Genomic DNA, 17311 nt, shown 5'->3' with positions numbered 1-17311 from the left:
CAGGTCCAGCATCGCCGCCCAAGTCACAGTTCTATATTCTGAAGTAGGTGTTTTGAAGACCAATGTGGAAAGAGGTCAGTGACCTTGTATTAGGGGGAAAGGGATTGAAAAGAAATAAAACGATTCCGTGAAAACCAATCAGTAAAGCAGGGAGTGACAGAGTAGGCCAGCTGGTCCCCAGCCTCTAGGGACACCTAGATTCTACAGTAAAACCATTCAGACCCAAACCAATACTCTAAGTACACTGCCCTCTTAGGTTTATTGGTTCTGTTTTTGAGCTGTAGGGGGCCTTGGGGACCCTCAAGCTTAACACCTTCCTTTGTTAAATGGGAAAACTAAGGGCTGGCAAAGAGAAGGAATTCACTCTGACGTTCATGGTGACTTTAGAACAAGGCTGGGGTCTAGATCAGGCAGCTGAGTCCCTGACCAGACACGGTGCTCCAAACTAGACCGAGGAAATAAAGGGGCGTGTTTCTTTCAAACAGATGGTATTACAAGGAGACTTTTTGAGAGAAATGGTTATATTCATCCTTTTTATTGAAGTTATGTTTCACAGATATTAAATCACACATTAAATATGTACAGTTACTGTAGATCAATAACCCAATAAAACTATGAGAACAGAGTTAAAAGATCTGTAAATGTTAGCAACTCACTGGGAAAAAAATTGGGTTTTCTGAGCCAATGGGAGAGGCGTGATTGTGAGATTCCAAGGGTATGGCTCTTTACACAACCAAAGCTGTCAATGGTTATTATAATAGCTTCTGTTTGTACACTTAAGAACCATGGGGGCAAGTTATAAATAGCCATCTCAAATTCTGGAGAATACAATCATTCAGTAAATTAAAAACTGTAAATATGCACTGCCCACACGCATTTTCTTTTGAACTAAAGTGTGTCATACATGAGTAAAACTGTATGTTTAAAAAACAGGCCTAGTTCTCTATGGAGAGAATAATGTTTCGAAAAAAACCCTCTGTTGATAGGCAATAGCAGTTAAGTTAATAAACAAAAATGCTTTGCAAAGTATGATGGGGCAGCAATGGTGGCAGCACCATTCTGCACTGAGCTTAGACTGGACAGAACTCTACCATTGCTGGCTAATGGACCCCGGGAACGGGCTTCAATCTCTAAGAGAATCAATCAGACTCCTTATTTATAAAATATGGGAAAAGCACTTCTCACCAAGATAAAAATGAACTAAACGCACAGTAGATTCTGAGCAAAGTTTGAGCTGTGGCTGGCCAGGCTGACCTCAAGAGTCTGGACAAGGTCTGGTGAAAAGAGGAGCTAAAAACGGGTAGCGATTTATCCAACTTTCCTTGCAAATGAAAGACTATTTAAAAATGCTCAAGGACGACGTACAGAATAAATTTTATATCTGGTTCTTACTTGTCAGCCCTTATCAAACTTTCTCTTAAGAATTTTACCAACCCAACTCCAAGGCAGCTCATATTAATTTGTCCTAGTATTTCTGCCTCCTGTTTTCAGTTGTAACAACGAACCTTAATCCCTTTGCTACATCTTCCAAAGCAGCCTCTCCCTGACTTGTTCCTAATGTTTTCTGTTTGTTCAGACCCTAGACAGTTCTAGCAGCCTAAAAAGACTAATGTGCTCTAAGCACCAAGTTTGCCTGTGGCACCAGTCCCAAACTGCATCTTCCGGATGGAAAGTCACTTGGCTCTTTCTGCCCAGAATTGTGAAAAAGGATCTCAAACACTCATTGCTCCTAAAGAAATGTGGAAATACGTGCACAGAAACAGAAAGTTCTGGGAGGCTTTCTTCCTTGGCTCACATCAGCCAGGCAGCATCTCTGCGTCCCAGCACCGGAAGCAGCCCTCATCCACAAGAACTGAAGCCAGGTCATGCTGACTCACAGCTAGCCCCTAGCTATGGCTGAACTGTGACATCCTGTAGCACCTCTGACACTTAAGTCGCCTCTCCCCATACCCTGTCTACAGCCAACCTAATCCCTCATAAATAAGCCCACCACCAATTTGCTTTCTGTTTACAAAGAAAGCTTAATTTAAAAAAGATACCATTTTGCTGTTGATGCTACACATAGAAAGTATTTCTTGTTGTACATAGAGCAAAGCAGGGATGGGGAGTATGTGTGTGTGTGTGTGTGTGTGTGTGTGTGTGTGTGTGTATCTGTCAGTGTGTCTGCATGTGTGTGTGAGTGAGTGTGCCCATGCACAGAAAGAATCTCAAAATCCGTGAGGGAAATGCGCCAAGTAAAGGGCTGAGCCACACAGAATCCCTTCAGTTTATTAGGATTTTTGAAACTTTGTGTCACCCAGGCTGGCTTCACATTTCAGCCTCCCAAGTGTTGGGATGAGAGATGTGTTGCACCATGTCTGGCTTCCTTGCGGAAGAGCTGAAGAACTCTAGGGCTCACTGGAATCAGGACACTAGTTAGGTGAAGTGGGCAAGCCAAGAGTCAAACAAACCATGGTAAAGGATGCTAACCGAGGGATAGAAACAGCTAAAAATTTTCTGTGATGTTTACTCCCTGAGTTGGGACTTCAGTTTGTCAAAGGTAAAATAGAAGCAATTGTCTTCACTATCTCACTGGTCCCTGTGGGGATTAAGGAAAGGGATTCATAGAAGACATCTACGACAGCACAGATTGACAGAAAAATTCTAGTAGCTTTTTAGTAAATATTGCACTTTACGGTTTCATCTTATTAGGCAACAGCGATGTGAAGGCTACTCCATCCCCACCCACTGTTAGGCAGAACCGCCTGGAAAACTTGCTGTTTTGCCTTCACTATCATGGTGGGGGGTTCCTTTAGGGCAAGGTCCAGTTTCATAAATGCTGTCCCTCCACTGAGGAGGAGAACCAGGTCCTCTAGCTTAATGAAAGGGCATCTCTGTGGGGCTACTCTATCCAGTCAAAAAGAATGGTGATACAGGAATAAGCATATTTTATCATATTTTAGTAATTACATTACCACTGAGTCAAAAAACAGCACTCTTAAAAGGAGCTCCCAGGACCCCAGTGCCTGAGTGACAGTGTCCACAGGAGAAGACGGATGCAAGGACTGAGCTCCACAGTCATGCCTGATTTTACCCTACAGATTGGCCAATTCTTAAGGTTGCTACAAATGAGAACACAAGTAGAAAGAAAAAAATATCGATGGTAGTCTGAAGAGCAACATATACAAAAGATCTCCATAAGTAAATATCAAAAACCCATCATTTATAGCCCCAAAAAGCTGCATCATAGAGAAGGAGAATCAAAGAATCCCAAACAACTTCCAGCAATCTAACTTCCAGACTGACGGCCGCAGAGTTCGTCCACCCTACCTGATTTCAAGACAAAATAAAGTGATGCTGTGATAGTCTCCTCTGAGATTAAAACATCTTTTTTTTTTCCCCGAGACAGGGTTTTTCTGTATAGCCCTGGCTGTCCTGGCACTCACTTTGTAGACCAGGCTGGCCTCGAACTCAGAAATCTGCCTGCCTCTGCCTCTGCCTCCCGAAAACATCTTATCCTGCAGGGGAACTCCTCAAGCAGGGAGGTCACCACCACCACCACCAACAAGAAATATGTTCCAGAACATTCTGAAATTGACTAGATTCAGTAGTTCCTTCCCTGTTTCCTCTGAGGAAGAAGGATGGAGAGGAGAAAAGCTACACAGAAGACTCTCAGACAAGAAGGTCCACCTAGAAGAAATTTAGATCAACTAAGGTACCTGGAAAGGCCAGTCTCCAACCTGTTGAGCTGTCTGCGGCTGTGCAGTGAGCTCCAGGTTCTCAGCTTTTATGGGCCTATGCTGGGGTGGGCTTTGGTGATGCTGTCTTTGAGTCATATCTGCTCCTGAAAGTAACCACTCATCATAAAAGCTATTGGTTCACGGAGTTGGACTTTGGTGGTAACCACACTTTGATCTACTGTAGGTTCCCTATCTACGGTGAGAAGGATGTTTCATCACCCCAGGAGAAAATTTGTTACCCAACAAGTAACTTCATCCATGAGAAAAGTAACATCACCCAGTCACCCCAAAATACTTTTTTATACAATATTCATTATCAAACACCCATTACTGGACATTACAACCCAGTTCAGAGACAAAATAAAACAGATATGCTATAACTGGAGTTATCAAGCTTATGTTAAAGAAAACAATAGTGTAGGTGGGTGTGGTGGCACACCTCTTCAATCCCACCACTTGAGAGACAGGGACAGATGGATCTCTATGATTTGAGGCTAGTCTGGTCTACTTAGAGTTACAAGGTAGCCAGGGAAATATTGAAAGCCTGTCTCAGAATAAACAAAACAGCTGATTTTATCTAAGGATATCTAAGGATGACAAGAATAATTTCACCAAAGAAGCATAATCCATAAAGTAGAACTCAGTGGAAATCTTACAGTAAAACTTACATGTAACTAAAACTTCTTAATAAAAACTGTGTCTAATAAAGGACTGGAAGTCACTGAAGAGAAGATTAATGAACTGGAAAGTAAGTTAAAGAAGTTATCAGACAGAAATGTGGAGAGCTCAAAGACTGGAAAAAGAACATATATACAATATATATATATATATATATATATATATATATACATACACACACACATATATACACACACACATATATAGTCCATACATATAAGTATATAGATGTATATATATATAATCAGGAGGCATATTTAATAGTCAGTATTTTTTCAAAATTTACAAAAATTAAGCTACCCATTTCTTAAAAAAACTCTAAGAACTTCTAAACAGAATGAAAAATTATACTTAGACATATTATACTTTAGATCCTGAAGACAAAGAAAATTTTATAAAAAATGGATAAAAGCTAAAAAAGATGTATTACTTTCAAAAGAACAAGAACTGCCTGACAGCTGACTTACCAACAGAAATGATGGAAGGCAGCAGACCATAGAATGAGATTTCTAAAACTGTTGAAAGAAAATAAAATTCCAGCATAGAATTCTGTGAGCAGTGAGGGCAGTATTTTTTTTTTAACCCACAGAAAAGTTTTATAAAAACAAACACTTAAGAAATTTTCTGTTAGCAGACCCAACTAAAATGGAGTTTTTGGTCAAGTGGATTCACCCAGAGTCAAACAACCTCTCTGTATATTTATAGTGTACAGTATATAATATACAGAAATCCATGGTTCCCAGATAGAGAGGCTGGTAAATTGTCTCTGGCTTTCTGAAAGCCCCTTGACTTCCAAGAAGGAAAGAAAGCCAAGAATCCAGCCATTCCACATTGGTCCCACGACCGCCATGCCTCACAGGGGAGCACTTCAGTTCCCTGCAGTCTTCCCACACGGGAATTAGAAGAGGAACCTCTTTCTTCCGGCTTCCCAGCATTCTGTTCTGCCCTCCAGCATTGCCTTTGCTTTACAAGGTTTGCCCCCTCTGTCTCTACTGTGTTGCCTGATAACATCTTAGTTTCTAGAGCCTTCCAAAGATTTTACTGGTTCCTTTGCTCATGAGTCCACCCTATAACTCCTCCTCAGAAACTATCAAGTTAAAAGTCAAGCAGGGCCCAGGTGGGTCAATCCCCTGCCTTGCAGGCATGCTTGCTTAGCTAACTCTCACAACTCCTTCTTCCCATCAGAACCTTTAGCCCACTACTTGCCCTTTCTTCTCCAGTCTCAACATTCCTTTCAGACGCTATAATTAAAGGTCATGCATTTCTTGAATATGTCTATAGATGCTTCAGTCTCCTCTGCCTGCAATAACCTTCTTTCAAAGGCCCTAACCTGGACAAGCAGCGATTAATCCCCATATCTACCCTATAGCCTGGAACACTGGGAAGGCATTTAGTTTGATTTGACTGCAAGGAACAGAGCACTTGACTACCAACTACAGAAGGCAGTTTGAGACTCCGCAGAGATCCTGGATTGTTTTCTAAACTTGAGTACTCTCTAATAAACTTAAAGTTTCTACTCTGCCTCAAGGACGTGGTATGCTTTCTAGTCACAAGGGACAGTCCACATACCACTCATTTCTGCTCTCAGTGACATACTTAAGCCTGACAATGGAGCCTCTAAGTGCCTTGCTTCATTCCAAGTACACTGACCCTTCTTCCCCTGTTCTTTAACCAACTCCTGCTGTCTTTTTTCCGTATGCGTGAGCGCATGTGTGCTTGTGTGTGTGTGCGTGCACAAATGGTGTTTGTATGAGTTCATGTGGGCTTGTATGTACTGAGTGGAATGCGCAGATATGCATGAGCCAGAGGTTAGTATTCTGTGTTCTCCTTAACTTCCATCGTCTCATTTGAACCTGGAGCTCATCTGGCTAGGTCTGTTGGCTAAGGAGCAGGATGAGCCCACCCCATTCACTTCCCTTCTTAGCCCCTTATCCCGCTGGGGCTAGAGATATGTTGTCCTGCCCATCTGTTTACATGGGTGCTGGGATGGGAATTCAGGTCCCCCTGTCTCTGCGGTCAGCCCTTTCTCTGCAGACTCTTCCCTTTAGTCTTGAATAGAAATCCATAGGCTCCCACACCCCCTCCCTTTTCTCTCTCTGTCTTTTCTATAACGCGGTTGACTTTTTAACTGATTGAATAATGTCAGGTGTTCACATCTGTCTCAAACCCTACCCCGTTGAAGGGACAAAAGCTCTCATGACCCCAGATCCTGCAGCTGCCTGCTTTCTTCCCTTCCATTCAGAGGTTTAAGTTGTTTATTCTCCATCGTGGTTCCCTCACCTCCTATGCTTTCTAAATGGGGCTAGGCTGTGAAGATGCTGGTTATTTCTGGTCATTTACAGCCCTGGGTCACAATCTCTCCAAGGTGCTTTAGTCACATGTCTATTCATAGAAGTTCCCACCCCAACTGAGACAGTCTTACACTGTAGCCCATTGTCCTGGAAATTCAAGCCCAGACTGGCCTTGCACTCTCAACTTCTTCTTGTACAACCTCCTGATGCTGTGATTCCAGACATGAAACAGCGTATTTGGCTCTTCCCACTGCTTTCCAGTGCTCCTTCTAGCACATTCATCTGACCATTTATTCACCTGTAAGTTTGTCTCCTTCTTAACTGTTTCCTCTTCAGACAGAGTCTCACTGAACTGGCCTCAAAGGGAAGGTCCTCCTGCTTCATCCTCTGTCGCCCTAGGCCGCCATGCCTGCTCCCTCATTCATGGTCTAGTTACAACCAAATCGTCTTTCCAGAATACAAACCTTGCCATGTGGCTGCATGGCCCTCTATTCACTTCACAGTCAACCCTAGTGCTTTGAGTGTGGCCTTCTGGACTGATCTCATTCCGAGTCCTCATCTTTTCAGCTTCAGAGTGAGCCTCTATCCCTGCTACCTGGGTTTCTGCTACCTTGGCATGGTGTTGGGCACTGGGATGTGGTCTATGCTATTGGCACTGACAAACATAGGACCTTCTCCTCTTCCTCTTTGTCCCATTTCCCCCTTTCCTTCTCATCCCGTTTTGCTTGTTTGTTGTTGTTGTTTGTGGGTTGTAGCCCTGGCTGGCCTAGACCCCACTATGTAGCCCAGGCTTCTAACATTCATTGCTTCTTCTGCTCGTGCCTCCTGAGTGCTGGGATTACACATACACATCATTTTGACCAACCTGAACAAGGGTTCTTGACCTCTGTTCTTAGGCTTCTTAATAATAAGATTTCAGAGCCCCCCAAAAATCTTTTCCTCCTGCCTTGGAGGGATATGTGGCTAGGTCAACAATCCTGGAGGCAATTTTCAGTGAACTATGTTGAAAGGAGTGAACCAAAGGGCTGACGGTGAGTTCTGAATCTCCACAGCCCTGCTGACTCACTGAGAGCAATGGGAGCTTTTTGGGCTCCGATTTAATTTAGATTCTTACATTAAAGAGCAACAGAAGGTAGCCAACTCCAGAAGGATAGGCAACTGAGACTCCACTCTCAAGCAGCACTGAGTTCACTAAGACTGTTGAGGATTAAAGCAGGAGAGAGAAGGTGTGGAACTAAAAAGTGTCATCCACTCTGGAGTCTAGCCTTAATGAGAATGGTGGCCCCTAGAGTTGCAGAAATTATAAGTCTACTGTCTAACAGCCTTGCATGTCAGGCGAAGACAGAACAGAACAATGGGTTAGGGGTGATTGAAAGAAAGCAAGACGCGAGCTAACTGTTATTCCTTGGTGTCTACCAAGATACAGGACTGTAACACAAAGTCAGTTATGGAAGGGGGAATCTAGATTTATTCAGTATGTCCCCATTCTATAAAGAAGGAGGACTTTGGGGTTTAATTGGCAATTAACAATAGCATGTAATCAAAATGGTGGATGACATGACTTTTGGCTCAAAAGCAAGAACACTACAGTGTGTGGTGACATGGCAGGACCATAGGCCACCAGTGCATTTGTACAGACTTCTGAAAGACTCCCTTAAGTGGTGTTAGGGGAGGATGTTTGGGTGTCTCCTTACATCCAGGCTCCTCAGGATCTTGCCTGATAAGGTGTCTTGGAAAAGAGCTGCTCTTTTATTGAAGACACCTGTCCTGTGAGCCTATTCTGCACACAGGCTTTAGAAACAGTTTGCAGATAGGAATGAATGCAGGTTCTTATCTTACCAAGCAAGAAAAGGGCAGCTGAAAGACCTGAACTCTGAGACCCTTCATCCTTCTGGAGATATAGCTGGTTAGAAGGAAGAGGTGTCCAGAATGATTGTGTTAATGACAGGCTACAATTAACCTTCAGAAACTCTGCTGTGTGATACACTGAGGAAGTGACAATGTGGCTGTCTCATCTAACTTCCATTCGGTGCAGCCCTGCAGGCACACGAGAATCTGGGAGGATTGTGCTTGCTCAGTACCATGGGAAACATGTCAGGTACTCTCCTACCCTCAGTGACATTAAGAGAAGAAAGAGACCTTGACACTAGAGACAAAAGACACTAGAGACCTTGACACTAGGTCCATAAAGTGCTGTGTGTCATAGACAAGTTGTTGCACTCCTCTGGCCTGAGTGTTACATCAAAGCAAATAGCATAGGAACCTTTACTCTTCAAGGATCCATGTTCTCCCTCTGAGGGTCAGAGGTAAGGTTCTGAATTCCCTTCAGCTACTTTCTTGGATCAATATTGGCCTGCTCTAACATCAACACCCACTGGGCTCCTCTCGCTCATCATAAAAGAAAGCATCCCAAGTAGGTCCAATCACAAACAGGCTCTCCCTCACTCAGAGGCTGTTTGTAGCATCTCCCTCTGTCCCTTTCCCAGCCAGTCTTCTTTGGTGGCAACCTGAACACATTGTCTCCACTTTATCACCTTTAACCTACTTCAGGCTAACTTAGCTCCTGTCTATCAATAAAGCCCAAGGGCTTTACCAAGGCATTGAGTCATGCTGAGCAGTCCTGCTGGCTATTCCTTTGGTTCCTGATGCTCCTGAGGATGATGAGCTGATCCAGAACTCTCCAGCTGCCAGAGAGCAGCATCCTCCCTCTGATCATCTCAACATGCCCAGTCCCTAAGTCAGGCCTCTTCAGGTCTCAGTCAGAGTCCCCAGGCAGTCTCCTCATACCTGCCTTCTCCATCACTGGTTCTTTGAACCTCATGTTTAGCACAGACCATGTTCTGACCCCAGATCCAGATGCCAAATTCTCTGCTAGGTGCAATTCAGTTTTATACAAGTCTGAAACTGAGCCCAGGATCCCTCATTTTGACTTCCTCTTCTGAACAACCTCTACAGACTCAGGCTCACTGCTCAAAGTGTCTGGACTCAAATTCACTTAGCATTGTTTCCCAGTCAAGTGACTCTGGACGTGTCCCTTAATCATGGCATCATGTAAAACCGTCTTCTACCAAATTCATCACTTTACCTGTCTCTATTAAATTGCAAGATAATATTTCATTAATGGATATTTGCATCCAGTCTCACCAAGAGAGATGGGATGGTTGAATGTCATCTCATTCTCTCTCAACGAGCATGAGGCACTAAGCTTGGCCTCAAGGAGGTTGCTTGTAAATACTTAATAGTCACAAGAAGAGATGAGTCTGAGAGACCAGTAGCACACACCTGGCTTACGTGCTAGGGTGAATGCTGATACGGTGGATACATACTCTCTCACAGCTTGTGTATGCAACCTACAGGAGCCCTCAGGCCATGAGCCTCAGGCTGGGAAGCCAAAATGTTGCCCACAAATGCAACAGATGCTGATTTTCACGTCTGCCCGTCACTGGAAACCTAGTCCTTCCTACAAAAGGAACGTAGGACTAAGTGATTCTGTTTGTGATTCTGTTTTTTGATCATCCTATCACCTCATGCCATTTCCACTCACTTCACACCTTCCCTGACACAGAGGGGAGCAGAGTGGTTCTTGAGAGAGGTGCTTCGGGTGCAGAAGTCTGTCCAAGAAACCTACTTGATTTGATCCCAATACTCAGCAAGCAAACATCATAGTAAGGCCTGAAACACTGCACAGCAAAGCTCTTTGCTTTGGTAGGTGGCCATTTTTCTTCTAAATTTAAGTTGTGCTAAAGCACAGAGCAGGTTAAATCAGCATGAATGCATTCATAATTTCTTTTCTTAGGGCTAGATTCTGACAGATGAGAAAAAGGTGGCAGTGGGTGCCACACAGGGGACAGAAGGCAGGGGCTGAGGCACAGAGCCTGTTGGATCCATTATTAATAGCTTGCTTTAAAAATCCATGCTTCCTAAAACTTAAGCTAGTTCTGCATATCTTCAGCTTATTTTATGTGCCTGCAAAAAGCTGGGAAGTTGAAGTTTGGTGAAAAGCAACAGGTTTTCATTAAGTGTCTGGATGTTCTTACAGCAATGACAATTACTATCAGAATCGGCAATGCTCTGCTGATTCTATTCATAATTTGAAGAGGAACTGAAGTGAAAACAAATTGAGCAGGAAGGGACAGAAAACAGGATATAACCTGTCTTGGCCGAATTCTAAGCAAACTGAATAGGAATTGCACAATGTGTCCTGTAATCAGAACCACTGCTCTGGGGCAGATATTTCCAGTCAAAACTTGCCTACAAGCTTTTGCCAGGCAACCTCAACTCAGATAGGATAACATTTTTTTTAAACTAAATTGTTCTAGCAACAATCCTCATTGAAGGTAAGGAAAAAAAAAACCCACAAGCAACTGATGGCAAGCAACTGATGGGATGATGAGACCGAGATCTTAGCAGAAAGAATGTGCTATCCAGGGCAAACGATAAATCACCTTGAGAGATCAAGATGAGGACCAGATCTTTGAGACTATAAACAAGAACCTTTGCAATGATCATGAAAGAAAGAAAGAAAGAAAGAAAGAAAGAAAGAAAGAAAGAAAGAAGAAAGAAAGAAAGAAAGAAAGAAGAAAGAAAGAAAGAAAGAAAGAAAGAAAGAAAGAAAGAAAGAAAGAAAGAAAAAGGAAGGAAGGTGGGAAGGATTGGAGGAAAGAAGGAAGGGAGGAAGGAAGGAAGAAAGGAGCAAAGGAAGGAAGGAAAGGAGGAAGGAAGGAAGAAAGGAGGGAAAGAAGGAAGGGAGGAAGGGAGGGAGGAAGGAAGGAAGGAAGGAAGGAANGGAGGGAGGGAGGGAGGAAGGAAGGAAGGAAGGAAGGAAGGAAGGAAGGAAGGAAGGAAGGAAGGAAGGAAGGAAGGAACACACAGCAGGGGACTTTGGTGACCAGAATGAATAACTGGGTAACAGTGCCTTTTTGGTTGCTGTTATTTTTACCCAGAGGACACAATGGTCTTCAAGGCTAACTAGTTAGGAGGGACATTAGCAGGAAGGTCGTCCATCCACCATTATCTGCTCTCCACACCAGGTGCCAGCCAAGGCTGCTCCCTCTCTGGTCTCTAGAAAAAGTAACTGCTCTAGACAAAAGCAGAACCCAGGCTCCTGGGAGGACAGGATGCCAAAGGCCTCAGCTTGTCTTTGGAACACCAGCTTACTCCACCAGATGACCTGCTGTGGCTGCCATATGGCCTGTGTGTGACATTCTGCTTGGGATAATGGGGTCTGGGTGTGTGCCTCGTTCTGCCCACGGGGTCTGGATGACAGAAGTCGAGAACGTGTGCTCCTTTTCGACGGGTTTGTCAGGTGCAATCCCTCCGTAGCTTTAGCTTTTAGTATTATTCAAGGTGCCTTTTCAGAGAGCATGGGGAAACTAAGGAGGTCTGCTGCTATTATTTCTATCTGGCAAGGAAAGAAATGAGCAGGACGTTAAGGGACTTGGGAAGCAGAACTGCAGAGGCGGGTGCACAGCAGCAGTGTTGCAAATGGGGTGCAGTGATCTCTGCTCAGCCCAGCACCTGGAGAGCGGCAGCACCTCACTCTGCTGGGAGGAGCCATCGCCTTCACGCGCGCAGGCACGGGGCTGAGCAATCCGCTTAGAGAGGGCTTCCGATGCTGTCCCGATTTGAAGTTGTTGATCAAGGGCTACATTTCTAACATCTCAGAGAAAGAAAAGTGGTATTTAAAAATCAAAGGAAGCAACATGGAAAGCCAAGAACAGTAGGTCCTAGTCACCCAGTGATCAGCCACCTTGTATCTGTCTTCTGTATGCACACACAGAGACATGTGCATATGTATACTAGCAAGTTCCTATGACAGAAGGGGGCGCTTACCCCGACAGACCTAAAGGATCCTTAGCATGAGTCGCCAGCATCCACAAGCAGTTCTGACTTGAGTCACAAGCAGACAGATAGGGAGCTGGACTCTGTGCTACTGTTGTCACTTCCAGTGAGTTATTAGTTTGCTTGCTTTTCTTTCTTTCTTGCCCCCCCCACCAAAAAAAGAAAAACCCATTAACTTATTTTGACAGACAATTTTTTATTGTATGGATGGAAATTCCTGAAGAGTTAGGCTCAGCTCACCAGTCCAGCGCCAAAAATGAACCCGTAATCAAGAATGGGAACCAGGTGGATTCCATGGCTGGCAGAATTTCTGAGAGGGCCCACACAGATATGGGCCACAGCTCACCTGCAACTCTCTGATGATGGACTTTGGGGACCTCTGGAGCCACAGAGGCAGAACTGGAGTCTAGGTAAATCCACACAAGTTTTCAGGGTCTCAGCTGTTAATTTTTACTAAGTAAATGCAGGACAAAGGTGTTAGCAGAGTTTGACTTTTCTGGTTTTTTTTTTTTTTTTTTTTGCTTACTCCACCCATTACTGAACAGTGAAATGTAGGCCAATGAACATGGATTCTATAGGCCAATGAATACCTGTTCTATAGGCCAATGAACACAGGTCCTACAGACTAATGAACTTCGGTTCTAGCTGGGCTGCTGAGGAGTCTAGCTCTACTATTTACCAAGCTACCTTGGGCAAGCTAATTAACCCCTTTGCACTTCTGTTACCCTGTAAATGGGGTAAGATAGGAGTAGCCACCTCATAGGATTACCAGGAGGATAGGACTGGCCCTCTAAAGAGCTTATCGAAGTTCCTGGCACAGGGGAACACTGTAATTGTTATTATTCAGGGTGAGTATCAGGAAGCCTGTTTAAAGCTAAAGCCACAACCTTGAGGAAGGGTATGGGGCTCCAAAGCTGGAGATAACCATGCTTCAAACATTTAAACCCTTATCTACACTTATTCTTCCTCCCCTCTATGAATCACCCCAGGGGTTGCTAATCTTACCTTCATTGTCAAACACACCTGGAGGTAAGAGGAGGCTAGAAAAAAAAAAGGTTGGGTTTTCCTTTTAAACCCTTAAAGGCTTTGAAGGAGCCAAGAGGCCTTCAGAAAGCAGAGCCCCTCCTCCAGCTTCTGTTTCCTCCTCAGTCGTCAGTCTGAGCTGGAGCATCCAGAAGGAGCTGGAGCATCCAGATGAGCTCCAGGGCCGTTTCTAAATCATCAGATTTTATGTTTGTGGATTTGGTGCCTGGGTTGAAAAGGGCTCTTTAACCAAATGATTTCCAATTCATCCTTCTAAATTTCTGCCATAGCATCAGCGTTGCCTAGGATACAAAGTGCATGGGCTTGCTCTCAACCCGGAGACAGCAGGGCTCTGCTCAGCAATCTCTGCCCATGATCTTCTAAGCCAAACCACAAATGGGATTTGCAGGGCAAATGAGTCTCCACTGGGACTTAAGAATGTGGGCCCGACACTCTGATGGGGTCCCAGATGGACAGCAAAGGACACATTTGTCCCCTTACAACCAGGTGGCCATGCGACACATGGACTTTAGAAGTCACCTCAAGCTTCCCTGGCCCCAGGGGTGAGAGGCAGAAGGCCTCCCACAGGGTACCACTTTCTTTTGTAATTAAGGATAATGCATAGTACAGAGCTCAGTTCATACACACTCAGGAGCTCCGGCCAGGCCTCCATGCCCTTCCCTATATCCAACTGATAAAGTTGACAAGTTATTCTGGGCTGGTAGGAGGAAGCAGCAGGCCCAACTCTCCAGTGGTATCCAGCCTAGTCCAGGGACTGAGCAATATTTCACCCTCATAGCATTTTACGCTTCAAGGAAATAAATATTTCTTACCGACTCTGGCTTTTAGACCCCTTAAAGGTTTAGGCACACACAGTAACCCTAGCAAACTTCATGTCAGAGGCACGAGGACAGAAGTCTTGTCTGGGCTATTCTCTGCTTATCTTTAGAGCCTGCAGCTATGCCTGGTACCCCCAGCATCTGTTTCTATGGTTGCTTGCTGAATTAGGAATGAGTCTTCATGTTACAGACCAGGAATTAAAGAACGACTTGAGGGCATGTACCTAATAAGGGGTTTTGGACCCCATGTCCTCAGGCCCCCTGTTCTTTCTCTCACCTCAATAGCTAATCTTAGAGAGCCTCCAAAGGGATTTGCATAGGCAAAAATAAATAGTTCCCACAATGTCATCAACAAAGCCCTCAAAATTAGGATGCCCAAGAAGGATCAGATGGGAACAATGGGTGAGGCTTCTCTCAACAGGCTCTCTTCTGGATAAGGGAAGACTTGATTCTGACAGCACACATAGTCTTTAACCTTTCTGCCCTCCTGTATGTCCTTCCCACCTGGAGCACTTTCCTGGGCCTTCCCTCTCCCTTCTCATGGAGAATCCCTAAACGTTAGAACACCCTGCACCGTCCTTCTTTTCCTTCCTCATGCCGAAGCATGATAATTCCTTATTTTCTCAGGGTCTCTCTAACCACACACCTTGTTGTGAGTTGAGTGTTGCAGGCTATCTCCTTTGTCCATACATACATTCCCGAAAGACTGCTTGGTACACGGGACTTGGTAGTTGGTTAAATGAGTTGTGGCCAACTCTGTAACATATCAAGAAAAGAAAAAGTAGAGAAACCTTCAAACAGCACTTTTCTTGCTGTTAACCTGACCAGACCGGAAGCAACTGAGACTTAAGAAATTCTGCACGGTTGTAAAGTATTTTCTTGATCAGGAGATGTGAAGTGGCAAGACCCATGCTAAATGCCAGCCCCACCTTCCGTGGTAGCTCTGATAAAAGGCAGTCCTAGGGAAAGGCTTTACTCTGCTACAGTGGCTTCCTACTGGTGAGTTCATCTCCCCTAGTGTGGCTGTTGTCGCTGTATAAACTTTCCTTTACCATCATTAGTGTCTAGCTTTGTAGGACTTCCAACAAAGGATGGAGACCAGTGGCTGCCCAGGAACCCACTTCATAAATAGAAAAGCTATTGGGTCCCTACTCTCTTCAGTCTGAAGATAGACGGTATCCAACAGATCCTACCACGTATGCCAATCTATCAAGTCCCCATGCTGCTAGCCATTCTAGCAGGTCTGTTCTCCTAGGGCATAGACAACTAGGTGATAACATCACCAATGGTTACCTGCTGTGAACAGATACACAGCAACACATTGAACTACATTCCATCACGTAAGAGCCATTCTTTCTTATGGTTTGGGTCTGACCACAGTGAGGCTTGGGCTGCCCCTGATTCTAAAATTCCTGGGGCAGACGCAGATGCTTCAGATGTTCCAGGGGCAGGTTCTGGCTTAGTGCCTGTAAGGCCTAATACTTGGGATCTGGGGCTTCAAAGTCTAACCTAGTCACTGGAAACGTCCCAGGAGTGGGTGGGCAGTGGGCTGTGCTAGAATACAATGCAGCTATAGACATGCAAAGAGCAGGAACAACAGTAAAATCCTTGGGAGGAAATTAGTCTAATTACCTTAGTAGGGTAAAGTGGATTGCTTTTCTTTACACCTCCAACCCTGGCAGCTCTTTGATGAAAAGAAAGGATTATAAAGCCAGGGTATTCGACCCTTTATCCAAGAGGAGTCCACAGGGACAAAATGTGGTTACAATCAGAGTAGGCAGAGTTCTAGCAAGGGGTGAGGAGATAAGAGGGCATTGGGCTGGGGTGAGAGGCAGGGCTCCTGAAGGCCCCAGCTAGTGTCCAGGTGAGTGGGCACTGAAAGCCCAGAGGCCATGTGTGACGCAGGTAGGTGTTGTAACTGTAACTCTCATGCCCCCATGCTACCTCAGTGCATCTGTGATCCTCTCAGTGTGCGGTGCCTTTGGACAACATTCGTGCTGCCCCAGAAAGAAACAGAGGTGAAGGAAAACAACCCCCTGCAGCAAGGAACTTTTGCATGTGTAGGGAATTTGGGGGCCCCCAGCTCCCAGACCTTCTCTGAGGTGGCCAAAGGGTGCACCTCTGCTGACTACCTCACTAGGACTTCAGAGGGACAAGTGAGAAAATAGGAATAAAAATACCTTTGAAGTTGTGAAGGTGCTATCCAAGCAGGAAGAGGCTGGGTCATTACCAATACTTTATTTAGCCACACTTTTGCACAGCCCAAGAGAGTGCATGGCTTCTGCATGGGCTCAGAAAAGGCTCCTTTCCAAGGGAGCAGTTATTTTCTAAGTCCCCAACCTGGGTGGATCTCCCAGCGCTCTTCTCCACAGTTCTTTGGACCAGGAAGTCTCCTCAGCACTTCACTCAACCCTTAAGGCCCATACGTGGCTTGGCAATGTCTCTCTCTGGTCTCCACTGTGCTTCCTGCACCTCTACAACGGACTTGCTATGGTGGGTTCCATTCTCTGGCTACTTGCCTGACTTTCTGACTGAACCTTGAGTTTCCAGAATCTACTGCATAGAAGAGAATCAAGTTCAGGGACCAAGAGCTGGCGTATGCCCTCTAGCTGGCCACTAAAGAGAGGAGAAAGTTCCCAAGGTGTTCTCAGTTTGTTTCTGTGCGATGTACCCTAGAGCTGTGTGTAATATGCAGATAGATGCTGGCACCTGGGACTAAGGACTGAGTGCCATAAGCCAAGGCTGGCTCTGAACAAAGCTCTCCAGGCCCTGCACTAGGCAAGCACTCACGCGGGGCTACTTTTCAAGTTTACCAATAAGGAAATGAAGTAGTAACCTGTCTTCAGTCACAACATGAAATAGCAGGCTTTGAGTCTTTTAGACTCCATTGTCTGAGGACTTGGTTAGTTTGCCAAAAAAA

The 17311-nt window shown here is 44.9% G+C and overlaps 1 protein-coding gene across 12 annotated transcripts in view; it reads right to left on the bottom strand.

Moving 5' to 3' along the window:
- The window catches only part of Sema6d (semaphorin 6D), a 58125-nt gene that overhangs the window by 14989 nt on the left and 25825 nt on the right, over positions 1–17311 (bottom strand). The gene's annotated exons all lie outside the window — the stretch shown is intronic.

The sequence above is a fragment of the Mus caroli genome, chromosome 2 (genome assembly GCF_900094665.2).
Source record: "Mus caroli chromosome 2, CAROLI_EIJ_v1.1, whole genome shotgun sequence".
Taxonomy (NCBI): domain Eukaryota; kingdom Metazoa; phylum Chordata; class Mammalia; order Rodentia; family Muridae; genus Mus; species Mus caroli.
The sequence above is the reverse complement of the archived record's forward strand: the minus strand, read 5'-3'. Positions and strand labels throughout refer to the sequence as shown.